Source organism: Triturus cristatus, chromosome 8 (assembly GCF_964204655.1).
Source record: "Triturus cristatus chromosome 8, aTriCri1.1, whole genome shotgun sequence".
Lineage (NCBI taxonomy): Eukaryota > Metazoa > Chordata > Amphibia > Caudata > Salamandridae > Triturus > Triturus cristatus.
Window position 1 is genome coordinate 1524921417 of NC_140591.1, and position 27650 is coordinate 1524949066.

Sequence of the window (27650 nt, forward strand, 5' to 3'; positions counted from 1 at the left end):
GTCAGTCATCTTTGGTGATTGTTCATCCATTGTCTCGGGGTGAGCCATGAGTAACCTGACACTCCTTCCTTTACGTACGCCTGTTGCAGTTGTCCTTTCTGACCTCCTTGTCTTTGTGTGCTACTTTCGGCCTAGTTTCCAGTACATGCCGCCTGCTGCTGCAGCCCCTGCGGCAAGGGCCCACCAAGTTCCGGCATTCTGCAACCCACACGCCTCCAAGATGCTCCTCCCTTCCTCCCTCCTCCCTCCACCCATTCATTAGGCTGTCATCAGCTTGTCTGTGCCGCTGTTGCGGCCATGCCGTGCCAAATGCAGGACCGTCAGCGCATGCAACGTGCACATTGTATGACCCTCATGTCCTTGCATGACCCGCATCACACAACAGTCTCATGTTGCAGCCACCATCCAAGCAATGTCAAACCGAATGTCAACCGCCTGCTCTCAGGCATACCCTAAGCGCACACACAACACCTTTGCATGCTGAGTGTGCAACTCCAACTGCCTACACAGCGCTGCTTCGCCTTCCAGGCCCTATCACACCAACCTGGTCATGTCCCTCCTACTCCATACCGGCTCTGTCCAACAGCACACCATTGGACTCTGTTACCTCCTCAACACAACAGGCCCACACATCACCTTCATGACAGTGACCTGGATAAAAACATCCTCAGCACACAACTTCTTCATTGCCATCTCAGACGGATACAAGAGCACCCACAGGGATGGCACTAACAATCCCGGAGGATGAATTGATATCTATTCACAAGTACGTACTCAGGGTCACAAATCGGGTTTGGCACAAACCCCCTGCAAACCCTCAGAGTAACACTCATCTACAGATCTCCAGGCCTACATCCACAATTCCGCAAAGCCATCAACACGTCCATCTTCACGCACGCCCTGACATCCACAGGATACATGTGGCTGTGGGCCAGGAACTTCTGGCTGGATGAGAACCACACCAGCATCCATCATTGGTCCATCACATTAGCATCCACGTCTCCGACAAGCATCACACTTCACCCTGCTACCAATCCCCAAAGATGCTTGATGTAAGTCAACACAGACATGCTGTGGGGGACACTGGAACCAACACCACCGCCACACCCTGCAACCTCACACACTGGATCAGCAACTGATCCAACAATCTAGCCACATTGACGGACTTTCATGTGACGCACAACAACAATTAAGCCACCTGGGACAAGGCAGACCTACTGGACTCATACATGTCAAACGGCACACACAGCCATCACCATATCATCAGCAAGGACAATTGGAGATCTTTCAGATGGGGCTGAGGCAAAAAAACGCACAACATCAAGGAGCTCATCAGCATTGTGAGTGCACTGACATCAGCTCTCCATCCAAAAGACACCCCACCCTTGCAAGGCTGAGCCAATCCCTTGCAACTTTCTACCACTGCAAGCTCATGAACATACACGCCAGCCTTGGCACACAGAGGCAGACAGCACTATTATACGCGGGACCAACCCCCCTCAGGTTTTGGACTTCCATCAGCAGGAAATACAACACCCGGCTCATGTGCAACATCCCCTGGGGATCTCCATCAGGCCCCTTCCCACACAACATCTCAACCACATCATTCCCCATCCTTGTAGCCCCCGTCCAGCACATCATGTATGTATCATTGGAGTTAGCCACATACCATGGTAGATAGAGGCATGCAGTGACCCAGGCCCTTCTTAGACAACGGAAGGCAGGAACGCAGGCTCTCAAGGAATATCACCGTGCTTCCCTAGCCAGCAAATGTCATCAGGAAGACAGTCAACGAGCAACTGACAAACTTCCTCCACGCAAAAAGCTTCAGGCAACCTGCACAAGACCATCTTCCACATGGATCACCCCACTGCAACCGTCATCATTGCCACCAACACCGACAACTTTGCCCTGCTCAACAATGGTGAGGCCACCCTCTTTGACCTCTCCACAGCATTATACACGATGTGCTCACACACTGTCAGCTCACACATCTCCTATACTGGTATCCAGAGGATGGACCAGGATGAAATCAACAAGTTGCTCACCAGCAAGGCCATGGGAGTGGGACTCAAGCTTTAAGCATGTAATACAGTGGTGTCATCTGGCACATGGCCCAGGGCTCATCTCTCAGCGTGTCAATCTTCAATGTGTCCATGACCCCCCTCTCCACCATCACATGCGCACACAACCTCATCATCATCTCGTATGCCATTGACAGCCAGCTGCTCCTCACCCTCACCAAAGACCCAGCCATTGCCAGTTCCAACCTTCAAGAAGGCATGAGGTCCATTGATGAATGGCTGAACATCAGCCACCTGAGGCTGGACTTGTCCAGGACTGAGGTAATCATCTGAGGATTGTCCCCTTACAGCTGGGTCAACTCCTTGTGTCCCACCCGCCAGGACACTGCACCAGCACCCAGTGGCCACGCACGCAAGATGGTGTGCATCATGGACTCGTCGCTCACAATTGCCATGCAACTCACCAGCATCTGTACCTCATGCTGCAACACCCTCCGCATGATGCACATGATCCACAGATAGATCCACTCCAAGGCAAGACAGACCATCCCCCAGGTCCATGACACCAGCCGTGTCAACTACAGCCCCGCCCTCTACGGAGCAAGAACAGCCAAACTCCCGGAGAACTTGTCCACATCCAGGGTGCATCTGCACACCTCAGCTTCAACATCCCGCGCCCCAGCCACATCACCGTCCACCTGAGATAGCTGCAATGGATCACTGTCTGCTGCAGGATGACCTTCAGACTCCTCACCCACACTCAGGAGGCAGTCCACAACCCAAGACCCCAAACCAACCTTGGACGTCTGTCATCCAAGACCCCGTTGGGCCAACTCCGTGCATCCAACCTTGCCCTGGCCACCATTCTTCACATCCACCGAACTCCAGCTTGTAGGAGATAGTTCTCCCACCTGGGACTCCCTCCCCGGGAACATCAACATGACCCATGACCTGTACACCTTCATGATACTCTTCCAAATTGGTCTGTCTGAGCAGTATTGCAAGTCCCCCCTCAGCAGCTTGAGGCCATCACGGGTGAGTATTGGGCTCCATGTCTGTATTGGATGATACATTGTGACCCATGTGTGTCCTGTACCGGACTCAGATCCCAGGGTATGGATGGCTGGAGTTAGTTGAACACTCAGGCATAGTTTGACATTTCCCCACACGTATGTTGTGGACTCATGCAAAATGACTGCAACATCTAATTAAAGAAATTTAGTTTTATTCTCGGTGGGGGGCGTGTTTTGTGGGAAAAAATAGGTGCTATACAGTGTGCTTAGAATCCAAAGTTCACAGGGGGAGATGGGATCCTTGGCATTTGAAGACATCAGAGTCCAGAACAAAGTGTTTGTCATCATTGGTCAGACTGTGACCAGCAAGTCCATGTGGCAGAGAATGTCAGTGAATGAGGTGATGCTGTTGCGCATGAAGGCCAGGTGCCAGGCCAGGTGACCTGGGAGATGTGGATGGTCCGCTGCCTCTCACGGTCTTTTCCGTGGATGACCCACCTTCCTCGGGGGACCCTCAGATGCAGGCCTTGATGAAGCTTGGGATACTCCGTCGGACGAATCCTCCTCCTCCTCCCTCCCTGTGGCTGGTGGTGGTCTTCGCCTGGTGGCACAGGGAGGGTTGCCCATGTTGTCAGCGATCCGACGGAGTGAACGGCTTATGTCCATTTGCACCGCCAGGAGCTCAGCCAGTCTTTCCTCCATCCGTCCTTGGTGTTGTTGTTGACTAGCGTGTAGCTCGGCCTGCTGGTTCTTAATCTCTGTGAGGATCTCCACTACCTGGCTGATGGCCCTGGTGTCACGCCGGTATGCGTCCATGATGTTGCGTATGTGTGACATACCGGTCCCTTCAGCTGGCTGGTCAGGTTCTCGCCTCCTCCTGCCTCCACTCCCACCACCCCTGCCCACACGAGCCTGGCCTGCCGTTGTGGGCACATCGGGTGTACGGGACCCCTGAGGGATGGCAGTTGCGGGGTTGTCTGCCTCCTCCTGGGTGCCCGGCGAACCTTGTCCCTCCAGGTCAGACTGGCTCAGTTGTTCAGTGCGGGCAGGGCTCCTGGGTGTCTCCTTGGATGTGGCAGGAATGGGGGTGGGGGTTGGCACAGATGTTCCTGAAACAGGTGCTGCAGGGACTTGGACACCAGAGGGTCCAGGTGGGTTGGAGTCATCCGCGGAGTGTTGAGAGGCGTCGCTGCCGGTGGGCTCAGGTTCCTCCCGAGCCTGGGACTGTGATTCTTCACCCCCATTGTTGGGGGGAGATCCATCAGTTTGCCCTGTGTGTGAGAGAGAGACAATGTTAATGCTGTTTCAAGTGACATCCATGTTTCATACATATTCAAGTTGGCACAGTTCCTCCAGGTAGTTGTATGTGCCTAGCATTCTCCTCAATGTTCACTTGTGGATGGGTATGTTGCGGGGGACAGATTGATATGTTCTCCTGAGTGTTTGCCATGTAGATTTTTGGCTTGGATGCTTCTTTGTCTATGGATTGATCTTGTTGTGTCACATGTCCATTGTGAGAGTGGGTAAATCCATTGCCTGCCCCGGGGGTGTGTGCTTGTGTAAGGGGTGTGTGTGACAGGGCCTGCTGGTGGGTGTAGTGTGATTTGGCAGTGGGTCTCCCAGGTGATGTATCTGTCCCCCCATGGAGCATGCTGCCATGACAGTGAGTGTGAGTTCCTGTCCTAGATATCTGAGCTTGTTGTGTTGGTGTTTGAGTTTGCAGTGGTCACAGGAGGGCCTTGTGCTGCCTACAGCAGGGCCAAGTGTCAGCTACCTTGTCAGTACTTTGCCAGTCCCTCTGCATTGAGCATGGTGCATGAGTATGTACCTGGGCCATATGGGCTGGGGGCAATGGTGTCTGATTCAGAGTTGAACAATGCGTTTTGTGAGCCCCACCCTCCCAGCATCCCTGACATCCAGTCTTGGGTCAGTGCTTCGTGTAGCCTGGGACATGGCATGGCCTTGCTTTGTGAATGGGGCATACACATGTTAGTGGCATGACCGCTGTTTTTGAGTGTGGTTGTGACCGGTGAGGACTTGGGGGTAGTTGCGTGCATTTTGTGTAGTTGGGGTGTGGATGCCATTCCCCCCATGTTCCATGAGTTGTTTGTGTACTCACCAGGTTCTGGAAGTCCTTAAAGTCTGTGTACTCCCACCGGCAGAAGCAGGGCCATCACCTTCTCCTCCCAGGGATGGTAATGCACCGGTCTGCGGTGCAGCCCACCTCCAGTGATGTTGCTCTGGGCGTAGTCTTCGTTCATTTTGCGCTTGACTGCGCTCCGCAGATCGTACCACCTGGCTTGGCATTCATTCCTGGTCCTTCTGATGGGTGCAACAACATTCACCCTATTGACGATCCTCTGCCACAGGCATGATTTTTCAGCTATGCTGGTCTGTCTGACCAATGTTCCAAAGAGCTGTGGCTCGACTCTGATGACTTCGTTGACAAGGATGTCCAGCTCCTCCCTTGTGAACTTTGGATTCTTGTCTGTGGGCATGGTGTGGGGTGAGGGTGTGGATGGTTGTGCGTGTGTGGGTGTGAATGTGAAGGTGTGTGTGGGAATGTGAAGAGGGGGTATGTGTGAAGGAGTTTGTGTGAAGGTGTATATGTTAAGGTGTATGGGTGCAGCTGTTGGGGTGTGCTCTGTAACTGCAGTGAGTCTGTTGCAAAGGCTCATGGTTTGTGTGTGTGGGTCCTTTTTATTGGTCCATTTGTGGGTGTGCCGGAGTTTGAAATTTTGGTGGGTGTGTTATATGAGGTGGTTGTGAGTTTGGGCCTCTGTTTGCCTGTTTGGATGTGCCAGGTCAGTCATTTTGATGTTTTTTCTACTGTAGACGTGTTTTGTGGTGTTGTGCGAGTCGAATTGACCCTCCTTGTGCTGTTTTACAGTGTCCTGGTTCAGTACGAGTTGTTTTCGCATTTGTAAGGTGCGTACATACGCAATGTTGTTGTACCGTGCTCGCAAACGCAATGTTGTTGTAAGGGCTGTACATACGTGATGCTGGGGGATGGGGCTGGGGTACGGTGCATCCAAGTACGGGGCTGGGGTTCGGTGCGTCCAAGTACGGGGCTGGGGTACGGCGCGTCCAAGTACGGGGCTGGGGTACGGTGCTGGGGGGAGGGTGGGGGCTGTACGACTCGTATCCCGGGCACAAGTTTACACAGGATACGAGTGGTACAGAGTTCGCTACGTACGGGACGTTTTACATATGCTTGTGTATTCGGAAGGGCCGTACGGATCGTACTTGTGCGCTCGGACTTCAGTTTTACGATTTGTACATAAAAGTGTCCGGGTACGCCTCGTAGACTTTTCCCGATACGATTCGTATGTATTTTTCACGTACGAATCGTACTTCACCGGTGGGACGGGACTTGTACGATTCGTACATAAAAATATACAGATACGAGTCGTACGGGAAATTTTTACCCGATCGGAATCGGCACCTTAACGTTTACATAAAATTACAGAAGTACTGTACTGTAGTAGCGAAATTTGAACATTAATCAGGGATTGATTTAAAAAAATGTATGGTATTTATACCGAAATGTTCTTATATACATGATTTTAGACATTTTCTAATCATGTTCCCTTCTAACATTAACTATAAGAAATTTTAGCTACAGGTACAATTGATGGAATTAAATAGTTTGACATAATTTTCCATAACAATTACTGGGAATGTCATTATGGTATTTTACCGTAATAGGTACATGAATGCAATTTCAATGGTTTCGCTATTCATTTCCCCATGTCCATCATTATTTGAACTGATCTTCTGTTTTTACGTTACTTGTAAATGATGCACTTGTCACTTTAAACACTGGTTGAGTAAATGCTAAAAAGCAAAAAAGAGAGAAAAAAATGGTATAAAAAAACTGCTCACCTGACAGAGCGTGTCATGTGATCAAGGCCCAAGGCGGGCTGAAACGTGTCATGGCTGTAGAGGTCCGTTTTTTCCAAAGGAAAGGAATTCTTAAGACGGAGAGAAATGACTATATATATATATATATATATATATATATATATATATATATATATATAAAGGCCCTGTGCTATCCGGGATGATGTATCATTGGCTTCCTGACCACCCAATTTGGGGATAAAAAGCTCAAATTACTCACATAACTGCCCAGGATAGCAATGTACAGGTTAAGAACACAACCCTCTGTACACCTGTGTGTGAATAACTTTTATGACAACACTGTAGTAGGACCTAATCACATTTTGACACTAGTGAGTAAAATACCTCCCCTTAATAGTTCATCTGAGATACCCCAACCAGCTAGTTTGGGCCATCCTAGTGTGTGATCTACACAATCAAATTCTGTCCTAATATCTTACAATGCAGCACAAAGCAAGGAGTCTTTGATTGTGCACTGTTTAAATGATTATTGTGGAAAAAGCTAGCAGGTTATACTCAGTTGAAGGAATGTTGCCGCAACTTCATATAAGATAATAGCAAAAAGTCTTTCAACCTAGCCATTGATATCATTTCTCTTGGTTATGCCTTCACTCACACAGAAAGAAAAGCAGAACCATATGCCATTGTTTCCTGCATTTACAAAGACTAATAAAGTGCAAACCATTACCAAAAAACTCTCCTATTCAAATGCCTCAAAATTGCAATATTGCATTTCTCATCCGCCCACCTCTATGTACACTCCATATACCCCCCTCAACCCACCCATGGGGCAGCATTGAAAGACCCACTCTCAAAATGATTGATGACGTATAATGCATCTTGTGTGAAAACAAGTCCTTCCATCTCATCATTAATGACTTATTACTGACTTTTGACATTACTGACTACTATTCCTACCCTTGAACTCTGCATGGATCTCTTAGGATGCATTCTGAACTTGTTTTCTTTTTTCATATCTAATTGTTATCAGATGGTAAAAATTGGCAAATATATTCCAGAGACTTTCTTGCCAAGCAGTATCCCTCGGGTTTACACTCAAGCACCCATAACTTTCAGCCCTTATATGCAACCACAGATCACAGTATTTGAGGGTGAATGTTTCTCCATACATAATTTGGGTGAAATTTGCATAGTCGTGCTACGCAAAGCTCCGCGAAATGGTAAAAAATCTCCGCGAGCACGCAAAAGTTCCACGAACATGCAGAATTGCTTGTTCCACCCGTTCGCGATGCTTTTTTTTTGTTCGCTAACGCTGTTTGCATGCTCGGGGAGAGATATCTCGCGAACACGCATTTTGTAAGTGCGAACAAGCAAAAAATTCTGCGAAGCAGCGGAACGCAGAATTTTTGGCAATTCCGCATTCTCTGCGGAACACAAAATTACCCAAATTACCCAAATTCCGCAAGCGGAACGGAATTTACCGCCCAGGCCTAGTCACTAGCACATAAAATATCCCCAATTAACAGAATATTGACATTTCTCTCCTCCTTGAGAAAGCCCCAGACTTGAATGTGAAACACTTTCTGCTCAATCCAAACAAATATGAGCTCTCACTCCTCATATTTACACACAACAATAATTTTCATTCATCACTCTGGATTGTTGTTGCAAGGTGGATATTAGTTGGGTTAAGTATGCACCTACCACTTGCAATAAGGCCACCAACACAATCTAAGGTCCAGACAAGGCCTCAAAACATTAGCCCCTGGCGCATCCCTTGGTAGCTGGCTCTGAGCAGGCAGGCTTAACTCAAAAGACAGGTATGTAAAGCATTTAAATACACCAATACATTAAATAAGTAAGACACAACACACAATAAAAAACCCTCACCATTTTATACAAATAGTAAATACTTTTATCTTTAAAAGGACACCAAAATGCCAAAAATCCAATATAGTGAACTGGAGATATCAATTTTTTGAAGATTAATCTCTCTATAGTACTTAAAAACAAACACAAACAACTTGGGACACTAGATCGCGCTCAATCGGGACAAAGTTAAAGTTTGAGGCTGACTGCGATAGAGCCCAGGTCCTATACACTACGCGGGAGGCCCCGATCCAAAGTTTACCTTTACACTGGAAAACTTTTCTGAAGGATTTTCTCTCGACATTGTGCGGTCCACTTAGGCCAGATTCGCAGCGGGTTAGCCGACTTTTTCTGAGGGGCACCCGGTCAACTCCTGAAAGTCTTGAGCTCCAGAACCTTCAGTGGGATAAACCTGAAATCCAGGCCGGGTTGCGGTTGAAGGTCCTTGGCTTGACTCTGTACATCGGGTCAGTCCACTTATAGAGCTTTTTCCAAAAATGTGTTCGAACTTCTGGAACTTCTTCCAGCAGTTCTTCTTGAGTGTTCAAAGTGTCCGAAACACAAATCCATGATTCTAGAATATCTTAGATGGTCTTTGGAAGTTTGAACTACAGTTCCCACAGTGCACCTGGCCTAATCTTTAAAAGTCCACCGGATTCACACCAGGCTTTTGAGTGAGATGGTGCAGGGAAGCTCTGTTAACCTGCCGCTTTCAGGGAGTCAACTCCTTAATGCTTTTTGAAGCAAGACAAAGTCCTGAGGGCTGCAAATTCAAATTGAAAAAACTGAGTTGCTCTGCAGGTCTGACATATTTATTCAATGATCTGCGGTGACAAGCAGGGGTGCACCCCATCCAATGAGGTGCACTGTGCCACCCAGAAGCATGACAGTTTCCTCCAAAGGGTGGCATATTCGGGTCCCACAAAAGAGCAAGACCTGGCTAAACCAACCTACTGGCTCATTTCCATTAGCACTCCCCCTGACCTTCTGAAAATTCCTTACAGGGGCCTGCCATCTGACTGGAGGTACAGGTTTTGGCGGTAGGTAGGACTGGCATTCCTTGCTATCCTGCTCTCCTTTAAAGCCCAGTTTGATTTAACCATCTTCCTTCCTGACCTATTCTTTTCAGCTGCAGAGCTCTCCCTATCAGATAGACTCCGGTGAACAGTCACAATATCGAATTTTTAATATCAAAATGGCAAAATATCGATTTTTAAATAGAATATCGAGTCACAAAAATATAGTGGTACAGAATATCGAAATCCAGGTAAGAAATATCGATTTTCATAATATCGAAGTTAGTAATATCGACAGTCATAATATAGTTGTTAAAAATATCAAATTTTTTTATAGTGTTTTAAGTGTTAGTATATGTGTTAAAAGTATGTATTATTTTTGTAATGTATGTTTGAATTTTTTTAAAGTATTGAATTTTATGTTATTGAATTTTTGCGTAATTTAATTCCCTAGCGGGTTGTGGGTTTATAGGGGAAAAGGGTGGGAAGTAATTTAATTATAGTAAATTAAATATTAATTTTGAGGAATTATTAATTATTTTTAATTTAATTTTGTGTTTTAGTTCTGTAGCGGGATGTGGGTTTATAGAGGAATAGGGTGGGAAGTAATTTAATTGTAATTAAGTAATTATATATTTTTATTTATTGGTATTGATAATTAATTTATTGTTAATTAATTATTAATTGTTCATTAATTTTTATTAATTGGTAATTAAATTTTATTAATTGATTAATTGATAATTATATTAATTGTATTCATTTATTATTTAGAGCGGGTTGTGGGTTTATAGGGGAATAGGGTGGGAAGTAATTTAATTGTAAATAAGTAATTATTGAAATTATTTTTGTGTATTGTTAATTAATTTACAGTTAATTAATTATTAATTGGTAAAAAAAAATATTACTTATTAATTTTTGGTATTCAAAATTAATTATTATTAGGTAAACTATTTCTAGTAATTAATATTTATTGGTATTTTTGATTACTTAATTAATTGTTAAATAATTTGTAATTGGTTATTAATTTTTTATTGGTATTGATAATTAATTTATTTTTCTTTAATTATTAAATCATTACTTTCCCTACTGTTGCCTCACTGGAGGGGGAATAGTAATTGTTACCCCTACGCTATCCAACACTTTCTCTACTGTTGCACTCACTGGAGTGGGAATAGTAAATTGTGCCCTCTGCTATACAACACTTTCCCTACTGTTGCACTCTCTGGAGTGGGAATAGTAATTTTTACCCCTACGCTATCCAACACTTTCCCTACTGTTACACTCACTGGAGCGGGAATAGTAATTTTTACCCGTACAATATCCCACACTTTTTCCACTGTTGCACTCTCTGGAGTGGGAATAGTCATTTTTACCCTCCCGCTATCCATCACTTGCTCTACTGTTACATTTGGTGGAGTGGGAATAGTAAATTATTCCTACCCGCTATCCAACAATTTCCCTACTGTTGCACTGTCTGGAGTGGGAATAGTAATTTTTACCCCTACCCTATCCAACACTTTCCCTACTGTTGCACTCACTGGAGTGGGAATAGTAATTTTTACACCTACGCTATCCAACACTTTCCCTACTGTTGCACTCTCTGGAGTGGGAATAGTAATATTCACCCCTATGCTATCCAACACTTTCCCTACTGTTGCACTCTCTGGAGTGGGAACAGTAATTTGTATTCCTACACTAGCCAACACTTTCCCTACTCTTGCACTCACTGGAGTGGGAATAGTAATGTTTACCCCTAAGCTATCCAACACTTTCCCTACTGTTGCACTCACTGGAGTGGAAATAGTAATTTTTACCTACCCGCTATCCAACGCTTTCCCTACTGTTGCACTCACTGGAGTGGGAATAGTAATTTTTACCCTCCCTCTATCCAACGCTTTCCCTACTGTTGCACTCACTGGAGTAGGAATAGCAATGTTTACCCTCCCGCTATCCAACGCTTTCCCTACTGTTGCACTCACTGGAGTGGGAATAGTAAATTTTACCCTTCCGCTATCCAACACTAAAAATGTTGAATATTTTTTAATATTATTAAGTTAACCTATATATGTATTAAAAAATAAAAATGGATGTTTATTTTCTTTTTTACTTTACATTAATTATTTATTAATTGTAATGTTATTTAAGTATTTGTAAGCATGTTTTACTTAATTGTATTCATTATTTCATTATTTTACATTACTTTTACGACATTTAAAAAGTTTGATATTTTAACAAACTCTATTATTTATAACGATATTTTGAATTCAATATTTTTGTACTTACCTCTTTGTAGATAGGAATTCGATATTCTGGTGTTCCATATTTTGTCAGCGATATTCTGGCAGCTCGATATTTTGATCGTCGATATTCTGTCAGTGATTCATAGAATCCGACCTACGAGGCCACTTATCACCTCATCAAAACAGCCTGGTTAAGCATGTTAAGGCTGACCAATGAGCAGAGGCTGCGAGAATACTGGATTACGGCTCATAGAAAAAAAAATTCTGTAACTTATTTTCTGTTCTAGGTATGATAAATTCAACAGTGGCAAGTTATTGGAATTATCATTGCCCATATTTTAAGTTTTTGAATCACATTTTGAGCTCCTTCCTAGCGATATTTGTAATATTTTTTTTTCCAAATGTTATAATTTACAGTGGGGGTAAAAGAAATTGGCAGTTATTCCCTCACCAGGGCATATAAAACATATTTTATAATGTCCCTGCTTATAGTTACATGGTGCCCCACCCTTGGGGCATCTAGGCTAGACCTTGTGATGACTTATATGTAAAAATAAGGTAGTTTAACATTTTGGAAATACCTATACCACCAAAGTCGAGTTTGCATGTAATTTACTTTTTAAAGACAGGCTGCAAAGCAGGGCTACCTTTAAAAATGACAGTAGGCACACAGCAGTGCACATTCCAGTGCAGGATATCTACTGGGTCTTTAAAACCCCTTGCCCTATTATATACTAGGGACTTATAGGTAGTTTGCCTTCCCCTTGCCCGATTATATACTAGGAACTTACAGGGGTCTGTCACTGCCAAGTGTAAATATACCTAACTACCATATACCTTTTTTATCAGAGCACTACCCCAGTCCTGTTTAGCAGAGCCCAGGGTGCAGTCAGTGTCAGTTACCATCAATATCAGTCAAAGAATTGGAGTGGACAGGGCCAAAAGTGATGACTTTCCCACAATGGTCTTTCCCCCTCCATCTCATTTTCTATGAAATCTCTGGTTTTCACTATGGTCTCCACCTTGTCTCTAGGCCTACACATCTACAACGGGTGTCTGATAGAACTTCAATGACAAAAATATGCTGTGGACAGAATATCAAGCCACAGATATCGAAGACCAAAATATCGAGAAGGCTGAGTGCAAAGTAAGTAAAAATGTCCCATTCTTAACTCCATATCTAAGTACCTTGAAGATATATATAACATGCATATTTATGGAGTTAAGTACAGTAAAACTTTGCTTAACCATAAAAACTTTGCTTACCAATATTGTTGTTCTCGTTATTCTTAACAAAATATTTTGCCACACAATGTTTTTGACTTGACATTTTGTCTAAATACCATTCACGTTACAACAAACAAATGATGGACGGAATGCTGGCAATGCAGACATTCTCCCCCAGCCAAGAGATCTGGGTTAAATCCATCGTTCTTTTGCCCACTACGCCACCCCAGTTTAGACATGGCCATCTGCAAATCAGTCTTGACCCTGTGCCTCATGGGAACAGTCCAGCCCGAACTGCCAAGCCATGTCTTCCCTGGACCGGAATCAAGCATCCTAGGACCGGTTTCTGGCTATCAGCCGTCATCAGCCAGGATAGCTTGATTCCAGTTGCGTAGTGAGCACGGGTCCCACGTCTGGGAATACCCATCCCACTTAGGGCGAAAAGTGTTACAACAAACAAATGATGGATGGAATGCTGGCAATGCAGACATTCTCCCCCAGTCAAGAGATCTGGGTTAAATCCATCGTTCTTTTTCCCACTACGCCACCCCAGTTTAGAGATGGCCATATGCAAATCAGTCTTGACCCTGTGCCTCATGGGAACAGTCCAGCCCGAACTGCCAAGCCATGTCTTCCCTGGACCGGAATCAAGCATCCTAGGACCGGTTTCTGGCTATCAGCCGTCATCAGCCAGGATAGCTTGACTCCAGTTGCGTAGTGAGCACGGGTCCCACGTCTGGGAATACCCATCCCACTTAGGGCGAAAAGCGTTACAACAAACAAATGATGGACGGAATGCTGGCAATGCAGACATTCTCATTCCAGCCCGAACTGCAAAGCCATGTCTTCCCTGGACCGGAATCAAGCATCCTAGGACCTGTTTCTGGCTATCAGCCGTCATCAGCCAGGATAGCTTGACTCCAGGACTGTTCCCATGAGGCACAGGGTCAAGACTGATTTGCATATGGCCATGTCTAAACTGGGGTGGTGTAGTGGGCAAAAGAACGATGGATTTAACCCAGATCTCTTGACTGGGGGAGAATGTCTGCATTGTCAGCATTCCGTCCATCATTTGTTTGTTGTAACGCTTTTCGCCCTAAGTGGGATGGGTATTCCCAGACGTGGGACCCGTGCTCACTACGCCACTGGAGTCAAGCTATCCTGGCTGATGACGGCTGATAGCCAGAAACAGGTCCTACGATGCTTGATTCCGGTCCAGGGAAGACATGGCTTGGCAATTCGGGCTGGACTGTTCCCATGAGGCACAGGGTCAAGACTGATTTGCATATGGCCAAGTCTAAACTGGGGTGGTGTAGTGGGCAAAAGAATGATGGATTTAACCCAGATCTCTTGACTGGGGGAGAATGTCTGCATTGTCAGCCTTCCGTCCATCATTTGTCTGGTGTAACGCTAAATACCATTCACAGCATGTCCAAAGCTGCCAATTATCACATCCATTCAATCATGATTGCAAGGAAAGCAAAGTGCTTGTATGTCAACAATACTGCTTTTCACATTTAGGGTGCCAGCACATTTCTTGGAGAAAGCAAAGGCTTCTTGATTTCAAGGACTAATAAACAATTAGTCTGAATTTACGACGAGACGCACAATGCTCAATGTGAGATGTGGCCATCAGTGGAACACAGCCGAGACCGTGATTCGGGGCAGCGAGCCAAGAGTGCTATGGCCCAGGTACGGCCCGAGGTATCATCTGGAGAGGCACTGCAGACCCCACAGACCCCCCGGGTGACTCAGACAAAAGTGAAACAGTGAGATGAGACAAGGGGGGTCAAGAGGGGCAAACCGCTAAACAGCAGTGGAGGCAGTCAGTGACGGGCACGGGTAGAGTGCGGTTTTGCTGCTCACTGTGCCCACTGTCAATGCTGTGCTCAATCCCCTGGAGCGGCTTACTTACTATTCTGCTTAAGTCACACATCACCTGACTTTGTATTCTACGCTTTTAGGAACTCCATGACCTTAGCACAAGCTAAATATTAGCCAAGTGCACATTGAAGTGCACTTGGCACCCTAAAAGGCCTAGAAGGCCCCAACAACTACATCAGATCCGTGCTCTTCCTGTCTCCCCCTCACCTACGTGACCTAACTCTGAAGGGAGTGGGGTAATTTGCTGGTGAGGCTCTAGGTAGCCGCTGGTGTCTGGCAGTGTACCAAAGCAGTCAGCCTTAGGCTGGTGCGGCTTGTTCCTGTCACGGCCCCACACCCCTTTCCACAGGAAAGAAACAGTCCACAACAGCTTTAGAGGGGACATGTACACAGGAAAATCTGCCAATAATCACTTCTCACCATCAAGTAAGCCAGCTCTTGACAGTATGGCAAACCTAAGGAAATCAAGGAAGTAAAGCAGCACCAATTGAGTCCTTACTTGCCCTTAAACAGTCCTTGAAAAGATCCAGCATCAGAGGCAAAGTCAATGGAAAGTCACCAAGAGGTCTCAACCTATGTTGGGCCAGCATCAGAGAACAGTAAGGAACTAGTCCAAAGGAGCGGTAGGCGTCAAACAAAACTGGGTTTGTGGGGCAACACAACAGACCGGGAAGCAGACTGAGTAACAGGGGGCGTGGTATAAGTGGCCTCCCTAGGGGTTGGTGCAGCTTGTGCCTGGGGAATCTCCTGTTTCCCCAACTTTCTGCTCGCTACCCAACAATAAGTCATTGGGGATAGTTCTTCATCAGGCACAGGAAGAGCAAGAAGGAAGCCATCAAATTACCGCACAAGAGCCCAGTCAAACATCATTTCTATGGAATGTGAGGAAGCTCAACATTCACGAACAAACCAGCCACCACACAAGAGTGTGCATGCTCTTGCCCCTCCCCACAGTGCGTAGCCGAGAGCTTCAATTAGAGTGAGAAGAGGCAGTGCAGTTACTGCAGTCTACAATCCTCGTATGGTGAGATCAGGCAGAACAAGGAAAGAACCATCCTTGGGTCGGAGACGTAGGAAGAACAAGAAGGAAACAACCAAATCACCCAGCAGACCAGCGGAATTTGCATCATCGATCCCAAGATTTAATCAAGAAAGTTCCTCCTCAGTTGTTCCTTCTTCACCAATAGAACAAGGTCTAACCACTACTAGCTATCCAACTGAGGAACAAGTCACAGCAGCACACAACTGCATGTCAGCACCCCCTCGGGATAACAAACGAGTAGCAGGTATCATTGGTCTCCACAAGATAACACTTAGGGAATTAATCAAGAAAATCCCTGTTACAGCCACAAGTAATAATTTGGCAGAAACAGCTGTTCCAACCATGCCAGCTCCAACAGGGAAATCCGTGCAACTCGTAGCTTGCGCTATGGCGCACACCCCACCGTCCTCTAAGGCTGACTTCACATTTTCTGGCAGTAAAATAGAGGCAGATGAGCCAGTAAAATCTGGAAACTGTATGATAAAAGCAACTTTATCAACAACACAGGTCACCGAGGATAACCCTTACCAGCAATTATTCCCCACCTCACCGCATTCAACTTATCACCAGTAGTTATGTTAAGGTATTGTTCACCCATTAACTCGGGCATCACATTTCAGCAAAAGAAATTCATCCACCAGTAAGCTCCAGTCTTTTATCATAGCGGGAAGCAAAGTCCTGCCAATGATACTATTCCCAGCCCACCAGCAGCTCAATGGATTCGGGCTTCAACTGGAAACATAAAACCTCTTCTCCAAACAAATCTTCCCACCTGGAAGACTTAGAAAACCCTGTAAGTTTACCTGGAGAACTAAATGATCAACCACTACTGGACTTATCCTTTTTTCAGTCTGATGCTACCAGGAATCTGAGTACAATAAAAACAGATTTACCTAATACAATCTGACCTCAACTTTTTCACACTCTGCAATCTACAGTGGCTGCTTTAAATTATCACTCCGATAAACTAGACGTCCAAGTTGATCTTCAAAATATCACTACCAGTGTACACAGCAGGAATAGACAGTAAACTAGAAAACCTAAACAAATTGATCATAAGAGCACTATTAAACACCAATCTGGTTCAATCAGTATGCTGCTGTTCACCAATAATAGACAGCTCGTCCTCTCGCCTAACGTTTCTCACTACAGTCTTGACAAGAAATCAAGAAAATTCCTATGGCCCATCGCAGGGTAAACAACAAATGATCATGGCCACTCAGCAAATTGTTAAAGAACACAATTATGCAAACTCATATGCTAACACTGAAAATGACACTCCTCATCTGAGCACCATCACAGTAGTGGCAGAAGATGTAACCGCATGGACAGCTGGCAATCCCCCTGAAACCATCATGAGTGGAAAGTCCTAGTTTTCCCAAATGCATAATCCAGACAAGTCAGGGTCACAGACAACATCCACGACCTCAATGAAGACACCTCCCGGTAGCAGAGAGGCAGCACAGGGCAACACATCTATTGATGATCTATCCTCATTACGATTCCTTAGCAAGAGAAAAGAAGAGACTTTGAAAGCATCGCAATTAGACAAACAACCTTATTCAACACACAGCATGTGTTTTGTTTCCAATTTTTGCAAGGGGTCGAACAAACGTGAATTCAAGAACAGGTCCGCCAAAATCCAGCCAAAGCCTGTGAATAGTCCCATTCAGCATGGGTCTTAGTAGAGCCTGTTCTTGAATTCACGTTTGCTCTGAGGAAGTCGATGGGTGATATACCCAAGACGAAACACGTGTTGGCTACATCTCGGCTATACCACCTACGCCTATTTTCTGTCATGAGCTACCTGTAAAATACCTATGGCTTTGAATAGGATGCGGAAACAAAGAAGAATATTAATACAAAAGATTTGGACTGACTTTCGGATGATATGAATTTGTTTTCTGCTCAGGAACAGGATCTTTCTTTTTAAATTTCGTAAGTCCCTAACCATATCCTTCAGTGATGCCCATCACTCTCTGATACACCACTGCAAGTAACACACTCAAGACAATATGCCATAAATTAGACTACTCATGTGTTATGTGATGGTTCTGCTATTGTTGCATGATGGAGAAGCAACCAACTACAAAATGGGTATGAACAATCCTAAATTAACGCACGAATAGCCATATTCCAAAATATTATTGACCTTTTTTTTTAATGGAGTTTTATATGGGGCGAACTTGACCCGAAGGTATAGGGTATCAAACAGCTTTACACGAGCCTAAGTTGCGTTACATGAGGACACATTCATTTTTGTTAGGCACGGGGAGAGTTAGTGATTTGCCCAGAATCACGGAATATTGTGTGCTTTTGCCGAGACTCAAACCCGGTTCCCCAGATTTGAGGTTGACCGCCCCAGCCGTTAGGCCAACTCCTCTCAAAGGTTACAAGGGCAGGAGACAGTGAATAAAATGCATCAGAGAGCTAATGTGCCTGATGCAGAGTTCTGTGTTCAAGTCTTTCACTGTCTCTCCGTGTTCAGGATGTTTTCAGGATTCTTCCTGAAACTTAATCGTATCCAGGAAGCGTGTTAGGAACTCCTCTTAGAGTCTTAGTCGTGGTAACAGCAGGGAGTAGAATGTCATAAAGGGAACTGCTAGTTTGAGGAGTGAAGGGGGTAATTCTGTATATAACGTACAACTTAAAATCAGTGTAGGATAATTCAGTGTGTTGATATGGCAGCACATCAAACTTTGTATAGCTGCATTTTTGGTAGATAATGGACCTGAGGTATGGGGAGAAGAAGTGGTTTACCTAGGATCACACTATTTGTTGGTGAGGGCAATTTAGGACCTATGACAGCAACGCCTAGGCCCTTGTCTTTGGTTCATATGGAATCCTCTCTTTTCTGTTGTAGTGAAATTTAAGATATTAAGCATATTCTTTTAGACTGTACTGACCAATAATTGGAGAGGTGATGATAAAAGACAAGAAAGCTCAGAAAGGCATCGAATGAGATTCGAGTGATATGTTACCACCAAAGTTGCCTCATGCTTGAAATAACAAAAGAATCTTAGTATTTTTAAATGAAGTATGCTATAGTTTAATGTTGCTTACCTGTATTCCTGAAAACAAAAAACAAAATAAAACACTTATAGAGCATACAATAGATCTTTGACAGCCTCCTAAACGTACATGCCAGTGAAAATAAATGTGGCCCAATAACACACGTAATGGGCTAAGAAATCCACAATTGCCTTTTTATCACCATTGTTGATCAGAGAACAATGTTTTGTCCTTCATATCACTCTAAAGAGAGGGACATGCTATCTATCAGTCTCCTACTTTGTAAATCAATCTCATAATGTTAACTGTGTTTATATGTAGTGCTTCATACCACTGTAAATATCACAGAAATAATAATTTTCTGAAGGGGTAGGGGAGCAGAACACGATGAGGGAACCCCTTCATCGTTTCTTGCAGGGGAGCCCCTTCAGGTTTTGTTACGCCACTGCAACTGGGACCAAGCCCGTCTCCATAAATAGCAGTCACGAGGGCAAAAATGATTTCCTCTTTAACCTATGGTTGGGAAATGTACTTTAGGAAAATATCAGAGCCTGTCGAACAATCTCATTGTTAAGATCTAGAAGCAAATATTCTGATTACCGAAATCCTTATCCCCAGCCCAGATCTGCCTTTCAGACCGAAGAACAGTGGAGGCAGGTGCCCACCTCAATCTGTGCAACAAGTTTCGAGGAGCCAGGGCCGGCAGCCTGGAGGCAATGCTATGGCCAGAAATCAGCCGTAGCCAACCAGGCCAAGCACGCCGCTGGTACCTAGAAGGCTGCCTGCAGCTCCTGGAGGCGAAGGGCCTTTGGTACTGGTCAATGATCACCGGGTATCACCCCGCTGCCTCAGCATCATATCTTTCTTGCACGCATCCCGTCTACTGGAAGATAAGATTTATGGCACTTAGGCTAGGGGAGTGGCCTTTTCTCAAATACCTAGCCAGTTGGCATTGTCCAAGCGAGAACACAACCTGCAGGGGCTGTGGGAGCAGTGAGGAAACATTTGAACACGTAATATGCCTTTGTCCAGCTCTGTTGAAAGAATGCAGGACTAGCCAACAAAGAGAAGGGAACAAACTGTGCGCAGGCTATCGCTGCCTCCTTAAATCCCGAGAACACAAATTGAATATTTTGTTGGCTAGGTTTGCAGCCAACATGCTCACTCTGCAGGGGTTTAAAATGCAGTTTTCTGTCATTGGGCCAGGGTATTCTTAACTCAGTGTATTTATAACCGATTATCTGTAAACATCTAGTTGTTTACAGCACCTGCACTTTATTGAAACCTTATGCTGCTACAATGTAGGACCAGCCTGCTGCTTTCATTTATAATCGATCAAAGTGCTCTCCTAGGTGCCGCTCCACTGCACTCGCACTTTATCTATCGTCTGCACTTTTAAGGGCTTTTAACGTCTTTTGTATTTTAGTGAAACACATGCTGCTGTAACCAAAGAACTACTAGCCCTACACCTAACGACTAGTTAATGCGGTAACATGTTACATGTTAAAAATAGGCTAAAGTTGACATGTCGTATTATTGTACCCGCACTTTAGCTATTCTGTGTGTTTCCATTTCAAAGTTGCTAGTACCTACACCTCTTCTCCGAATTCCCCCCTCCCCACCCCCCTGTTCCGCCCCACCCCACCGCCCTACCGTGCTTACCTGTGCCGCCGCTGCTGCTTCCCACGTCCACGTGTGAGCAGCCCATCCATTCCGAGGCTGGTGCTTGTAGTCCTACATATCCCAAAATAAAATGAGGCCTTCAAGTCCCAGAATGCAGAGTAAAACACGTGGACATTGTGAGCTATTCACACATGGTACCTGGTAAACGTGAGAGCTCTGACCGTCATACATGCACACCGACGTAAAGAGCATCACACAAGCATGCCATTGGAATGATGCACGCGCACGCACACACACACGCACACACGTACACCCCTTGTTGCTGTGCTTGTTGTACCTGTTCCCATTTCATGTGTGCTGCTGTGCACAGCACACATCCTGTGTGTCTGTCCGTCCTGTGTCTGTCTGCTCATAGGACATTGTACTGTGCGAGGCTGTGCACCATGTCAGGCGGCCTGTTACTGCGCCTGCGCAAGGGCAGACCCCAGCAGAAGGCCAATCTTGGAAGATATTATGACTCAATGTGTTTTCTCCTTCATGCAACACAGCACAACAAAGTCTGGTGCGTTGCTGAGTTGAGAGAAATCTTAGTTAACCTGGGTCTTCATGCTTCAAGTTCAGCAGAATTATGCATTTATTCATGTTTTTCCCTGCACAACTTTCTCCAGGTATTGCCAGCCGGTTTTTATATAGCACAAACACAAACAGGTCAGAAATGGGTAAGGTGTGCGTTTTTAGTTGTCAGTACGATGGAAAACGCACGTTATTACCAATACAACAAGCAACAACTCTATTTTAGCTGGGCCGCTCACATCCACAATTCCTCAGGCTGTGGTGGCCAAATGCTCTTAAAGAATGTTCCTTTCTCTTCATACAAGCAACAACCTATTGTTACCTCTTTCCACTTTTTCATTTGAGATAGAGTTGTATGTTGTTGTTTCTTTTAAACGCTACTTCACTAGCCAGTATGTTGCCAGCTGAGTTATATCACGTCATTTGCTGTATGGTAACATTATTTTAACCTCTTTTAGTTCCTGCACATTGTTTGTGTCTATTGATAAAATACAGCATCATGTCAATCAGGTCCGGCCTATAATGTGATGATATAGGAATCTTTCTCGTGCCATTTTAATGCAGTTTTTAAAGTTGACATTTGAGTAATGAAATGGAATGCACATCTGTTGCACCACTCGGTGTAAATAGAAGCTCTCATTGTGGTGATACTCAGACTGTCAGCATCAGAAGGAGTGAAGTCTGATTGGACCTTGTCAGGCCTTAAATTAATGACCTGCATGTCACCACAACAGATGTCAATACATAGCGCATAGCTCGCTGTGCCATCTCGCAGCACTTAGATAGCTGTGCAATACCGCGAAGTAGTACACGCACACTGCACTTTCAAGGACTGACATTAGGCACATGATCATGAAAGATTTATTCTTTCTACAATTTACTAATTGAGCAAAGCATTTCTAATTGCTGAAAATGGTTGCACAATGTTGTCATGGTTACAGGATTTGCATTTTAGTTATTCTGTGCTCATTGTTCAGGGGTTCATATGACGAGGGTGTGGCTAGGAATAAAATGTCCTTTGGAATACCTGCCGATTCCCTTATTCCACGCTAACCACCACAAATACTGCAACCAAGGAACCATTTTCCAGATAAAAGTCTTTGAGAGATAAACCATGCACACATTATCCAGCCGGAATTTGTAAAACACCCACGCAAGTGAATATTTATTGGCTAATGTATTGCTAATGAAAAGCTTGTGCTATTATGTTAAAGGGAAATTCTGCAATGATTAATACACAACGCACTGTTTTGAGGTTGATGGTAAATGTCCATGAAACATACAAGGTAAAACGCATTTGTACACAAGAATAGATTGTGGTAATGTTGTCAAACTGAACCCAAGAGCTATGGCTATATATTCTAATAAGTTATTTTAATATAAACTTTGCTCATACTTACTTGTGAGTGGACGGTGTGAAGCTGCAGTGAGGTTAGACGGGCATCTCCAGTCAATGCAGTAATAGACATTTCAATTCACACCTTGTGGATGAGGGGAGGGCAGTGCAGTTTCATCACTGTCTCCACTGGTACTATCCCACCATGGAGTTTTATAGACTTCTATGCTGATCCGAAGGGAATTTCGCTGCACACCTATAATGAGCCATAGTCTGAAATAAGAGGCATCATCCTTCGAGCACCTGTGTCCTCCTCCCTGGACAAAATTAATTAGATGAGAAATTAGGGTTTCAATAGTTACAGAAATATAGAGTAATGAGCTCCTGTTGGCTTAATTGAAGATCATTAAGTGAAGACCTACAGCTGTTCACAACAGACACATGATGTTTGATGAGAATTGGGTCACATATCAGCAACAGCAATGAAACAATTTTGCCTTCAACAGTACACTTGTGCAACAAAAAAACTGATTGCTGGAAATACTGTACTCAAGGCCTGATTTAGAGTTTGGCGGATGGGGTTTCTCCGTCACAAACATGACGGATATCCCGTCCGCCGTATTACAACTCGATTATATCCTATGGAAATAGTAATATGGTGGATGGGATATCCGTCCCCGTTGAGTCGGAGTAACCCCTCCGCCAAACTCTAAATCAGGCCCTTAATCTTAGCCATTAATGGTCGCTCTGGGTAGCATTCCATTCCACATTCATTTAGTTTCCCCATGCCGTTCCAGTAGGAGACTGACATTGTGCAAATCTGCTTTTGCCTAATACAAAAGGAGTACCCTCCGACAGCGGCGGCTCCTCCATTATGCCGCAAGAGCATCGCCCCACCTGCTGCGACTGCATCAGGCACACACATTAATAAAATGGTTATAAATACCATTTTATTAATATGTCTCAGGCTCGCACTGTTACAGCGTGATGGCAGGGGGTGGGGCTGATTAGTGCGATTGCACTAGTAATGCAGCCCCCTGCCAGTGCACAGGTTGGATTGGCCAGCTGCCTACAGCCGAACCAATCTGACCTGCACACTTCAGAGCCTGCAATCCCAAGGCTGAAAAACAACAGAGGGATTGCAGCCGCAGGCCCCCAGCCTCAAAATGAGCGCTGGGTTAGCCTGATCCAGCCAATCCTGGAGTGATTGGCTAGTTTCGCATTGTACTAGGGCGGAAGTCCTTGCCTTTCCACCCGAGTCAGCTGAGGCGTACACCCGGAGGAATCAAAAGACCGCATCGAGAGCAGCAGCAAGGACCCGGAAAAGAGCATTGGGTGGCAGATACATTCTTTGTATTTGTTTTTTAAGTGTATTATTGTCTACATTTCCCCCCACATCCCCACCTCCCCATTGTCAACCCTAGCACCCCCCGCATCACTCCGCATCCACACCAACGCCACCTCCCTCCGAACAGGAAACAGAAGACAGACCAAAAACATGTCATCCTTGTTGATCTTCATTGGTGAGGTGTAGCTTCTTCCTGAGGAGTATAGAGAAATGGAGACACAAGCGAAGGCATAACGAAGTATCATTCAGACTCTAATTGCTTCAATTAATAGTAGCTAGTCAGAATTTCTTAGTCCAATTTTCCGTAATTGTTTTTGGGATTATCTGTGTTGTTACCAAAGGAAAATAAGGGTTTTTTTGGCATTTGGTACACAGGAAACTTTGTCACCACCATGTTTTTGGAGGCAGAGCCTACTGCCTTACTTTTTAACAAGATCAGTTCTTTCTCATCTTTCTAGCACTGGATCTGGGTTCCATGTTGCGCCGCATGCTTATTGCTTACACCTATCCACAAAGATTTACCTTGTTATGTGCTCTTTGTGTTTTTTCCCCATTAGAAGATCAAAACTAATTTGCATCTCCTCCCTCGGTACCCAGCATGTTTTTATTATACGATTTTATCTGAATGCTTCACATGCTTGTGCTTTTGAACTGTTTGGAAAGGTTTTTATTAACCATACAATAAAATTGACTTGACTACTGGCAGAGACCTTAGATTGATGGCCCCATGGACATCGGGCCATTAGACTAAGTGACTCAGACTGCACATCCTATTGAGGGTGAATCATTTGATGCACTATTTTGCTGATTGGGACTGCCATGGAAAGCCTGGTGTCCAGAACAGCAACAAATAAAAATCACCCCCTCTCTCTGGGCTAAAACCTCAAGGATGTCAGGGCCATTAGTCTCTTGTTTTTCAAACACAATGCGCCGGAGTTTGTTTCTGAAAAACAACAAAGTCTGCTGTGCAGCAGCATGAAACATAGCAGCCACTTGGCAAACTTACAGTGGCTTCAGAGTAGCTGCAATGAAGGAATAGGGATCTCCGTCAAGCAGGCAGATATATCTAAATATGGTGGGCGGTCATTGGCATGGGTAGTGGAGGTTATGACCTCCGTCACCCTGATGACAGGGCAGGACACCCGCCTTACCATAAAGAATCTTATTTATTGAAATAAGTATTGGCCCTCCGTGAACTGAAGTATTCCATCTCTAACTACTAGACCTTTTCCCCTCTAAACTGCTGTAAAAGAGTCCTCAAAAACATTAATAGTTTGCATCATTATCACACGGAACTACGTTAGAGACCCTGTCTGGGGAAACTCACTCAGACAGCAACTATACAATGGGTGGAAACTCTCAAATTCTATTTGACTAGTGGTAGCTCTTATATGTAAAATTCTATTTTGTTTATTTTACCTACTGAGATACTGTCAGGGGACCTTCTTTCATGGATATATATATATATATATATATATATATATATCGCCAGTAGGTAGTTATAGTTAGGACCTTGTTTCTATTCAAAAAACGTTTTTCTTTTGCCAGTATCTTTGGCGCCGTTTGACGAACCTTTGCGAAATTTTTTAAACTAATGGTTCACTCAGGACAGCTCCTGTCTGGAAAGTTTTGCAGCGATTCGTCAAGCGGGGGCAGAGGAAAAAGGGGGATCTAAAAACATTTCCCATGTTAATTTCCATAGGGAACTTGAGACACGGCTACAGCCCGAACTACTGAACGGAATTACACCAAATTTGGCAAAAAGGTAGCTCCTGGTTCAGAAAGCACCCTTTTCTTAAATGGTGTAAATAGGTTCAGTAGTTCCTGAGAAATTGAAAAAATCGAAATATCGATATCTGAGGGCTGAGGAGGATTCGCGAACCCTCGCAAGCACAAGCTTCATTTTGATTGGCTGCAAACACTCCAAACTAAAATGTGCTGGCAGCCATCTTGTGACTCGGTAGAACTGAGTCACAAGAAAACAGTAAAAAAAGATAAAAAACAAGAAAAGGGGCAGGGTAGAAACACCCTGACCCCCTAGGCCTGCTCAAAAGCATATTTTTTATATTTTCAGCCGAATCTGCACTGGTTGCGCGAATCCGGCCTCAAAAAAAGAAGATTAAAATGAAGCATGGGCTCCCACGCTTTGTTTCTTCGAACTCCCGTGGGGGTCCCCGCAGCCCAGGGAACCGCCACCTCCCCGGGGCTTTATTTATTATGAGCAGGAGGCACGCGTCCCCCCTTAGACCTGGTAGCCCAGCCAGTTCCTTGGGGAGAGTGTCAGGCCTGGCTGAGACGTGTGCTGCCTGCGATTGTGCAAATAAAACTGAGGTGCAGAAGCCTAATTATGTTAAACGCTTTCAATGGCCAGTTTATTGAAAGTGATTATCGAGATGATGCGTGAAAGGTGGGAACTGATTCCTCCAGATTTTGACTGAGGTGTGGGGGCAGTTTGGCAGCGGAGACAGAGCACACATGACTGATGAACAGTAAGATACCCACACGGTATTACATAGCCAGGAAATATAGCTCAGTCGGCCTGTGTGCCTTCGGCAGAAATAGATGTACAAGTAGTGGGTGACAAAATGACAAGCTCCATGGGGTCACCAGACTTTACACCTTCTGATGTCAACAAAACCAAAGTGATTAAAAGTCATGCCCTATGCACCTGCTACTTATGTGCAGTGAAATCGCAAGAGTGTGGCAGCAAGTGGAATGATGTGTATAAAAATAGTATCTATTATTAGTGGTTATGTGCAGGGGCAGATCATGGGAAGCCAAGCCGGAGAATGACAGGTAAATGGTGTTGAGACAGTCAGTTGCTTGTGAGTACAAGTGACTGACCCGTCCCCCGCCATTATGGCCCTTCTAAACCATTGGTTTGTTGTCAATGTTCTCTCTTTATTCATTGACCAATCCGTGTTAGTAATATAATAACGCAAACTGTGTTCTTCCATTTACAAGGCACTACTAATATTGAATCCATATTGAGGCCTTTATAGCGCCGTAAAATTTTCTATGCGCTTCATGGAGGAGGGTGTGGTGGCTGCAGGGTGACAATGAGATCTAGCAACACTGTCAGACCGGAAAGAGGTGCACAAGTGCCTGTCTGTCTGCTTCACGGGAAACATGTCTGGGTCTGATGAAAATCACCAGTTTGACCAGTTTAAGAGGAAGTGAGGGTGCAGGGCAGGTGAGGGGCCATGGAGGCACAGTGAGGAGCAAGGGGCACAGGGTCTGGAGCCAAGCGCTGAGATCATGGACCCGTCAAGGATGGAGCCCCCAGCAGCAGCCCCTCAGAGCCAGCCACCCCACGAGGCCATCAGCTTCGGCATTGACCAGATCCTGAACAGCCCTGAGCAGGAGAGCGCTGCCCTGCCTGCCCCATGAGGCCCCAATGGCTATCTGGGCAGGCCCAGGGCTAGCGCACCCTACCACCCTCTTTCCACTGAATTCCCAGGCCGGGCACCGCCTTCGAGGACTTGGGCTCCTACGGGGTGTACCTGAGTCTGGCTCCCACAGGGATGATCCAGCTACTGGCTCACAGGCCCCTCCCTGGAGCCGTACCTCTGCCCCTGG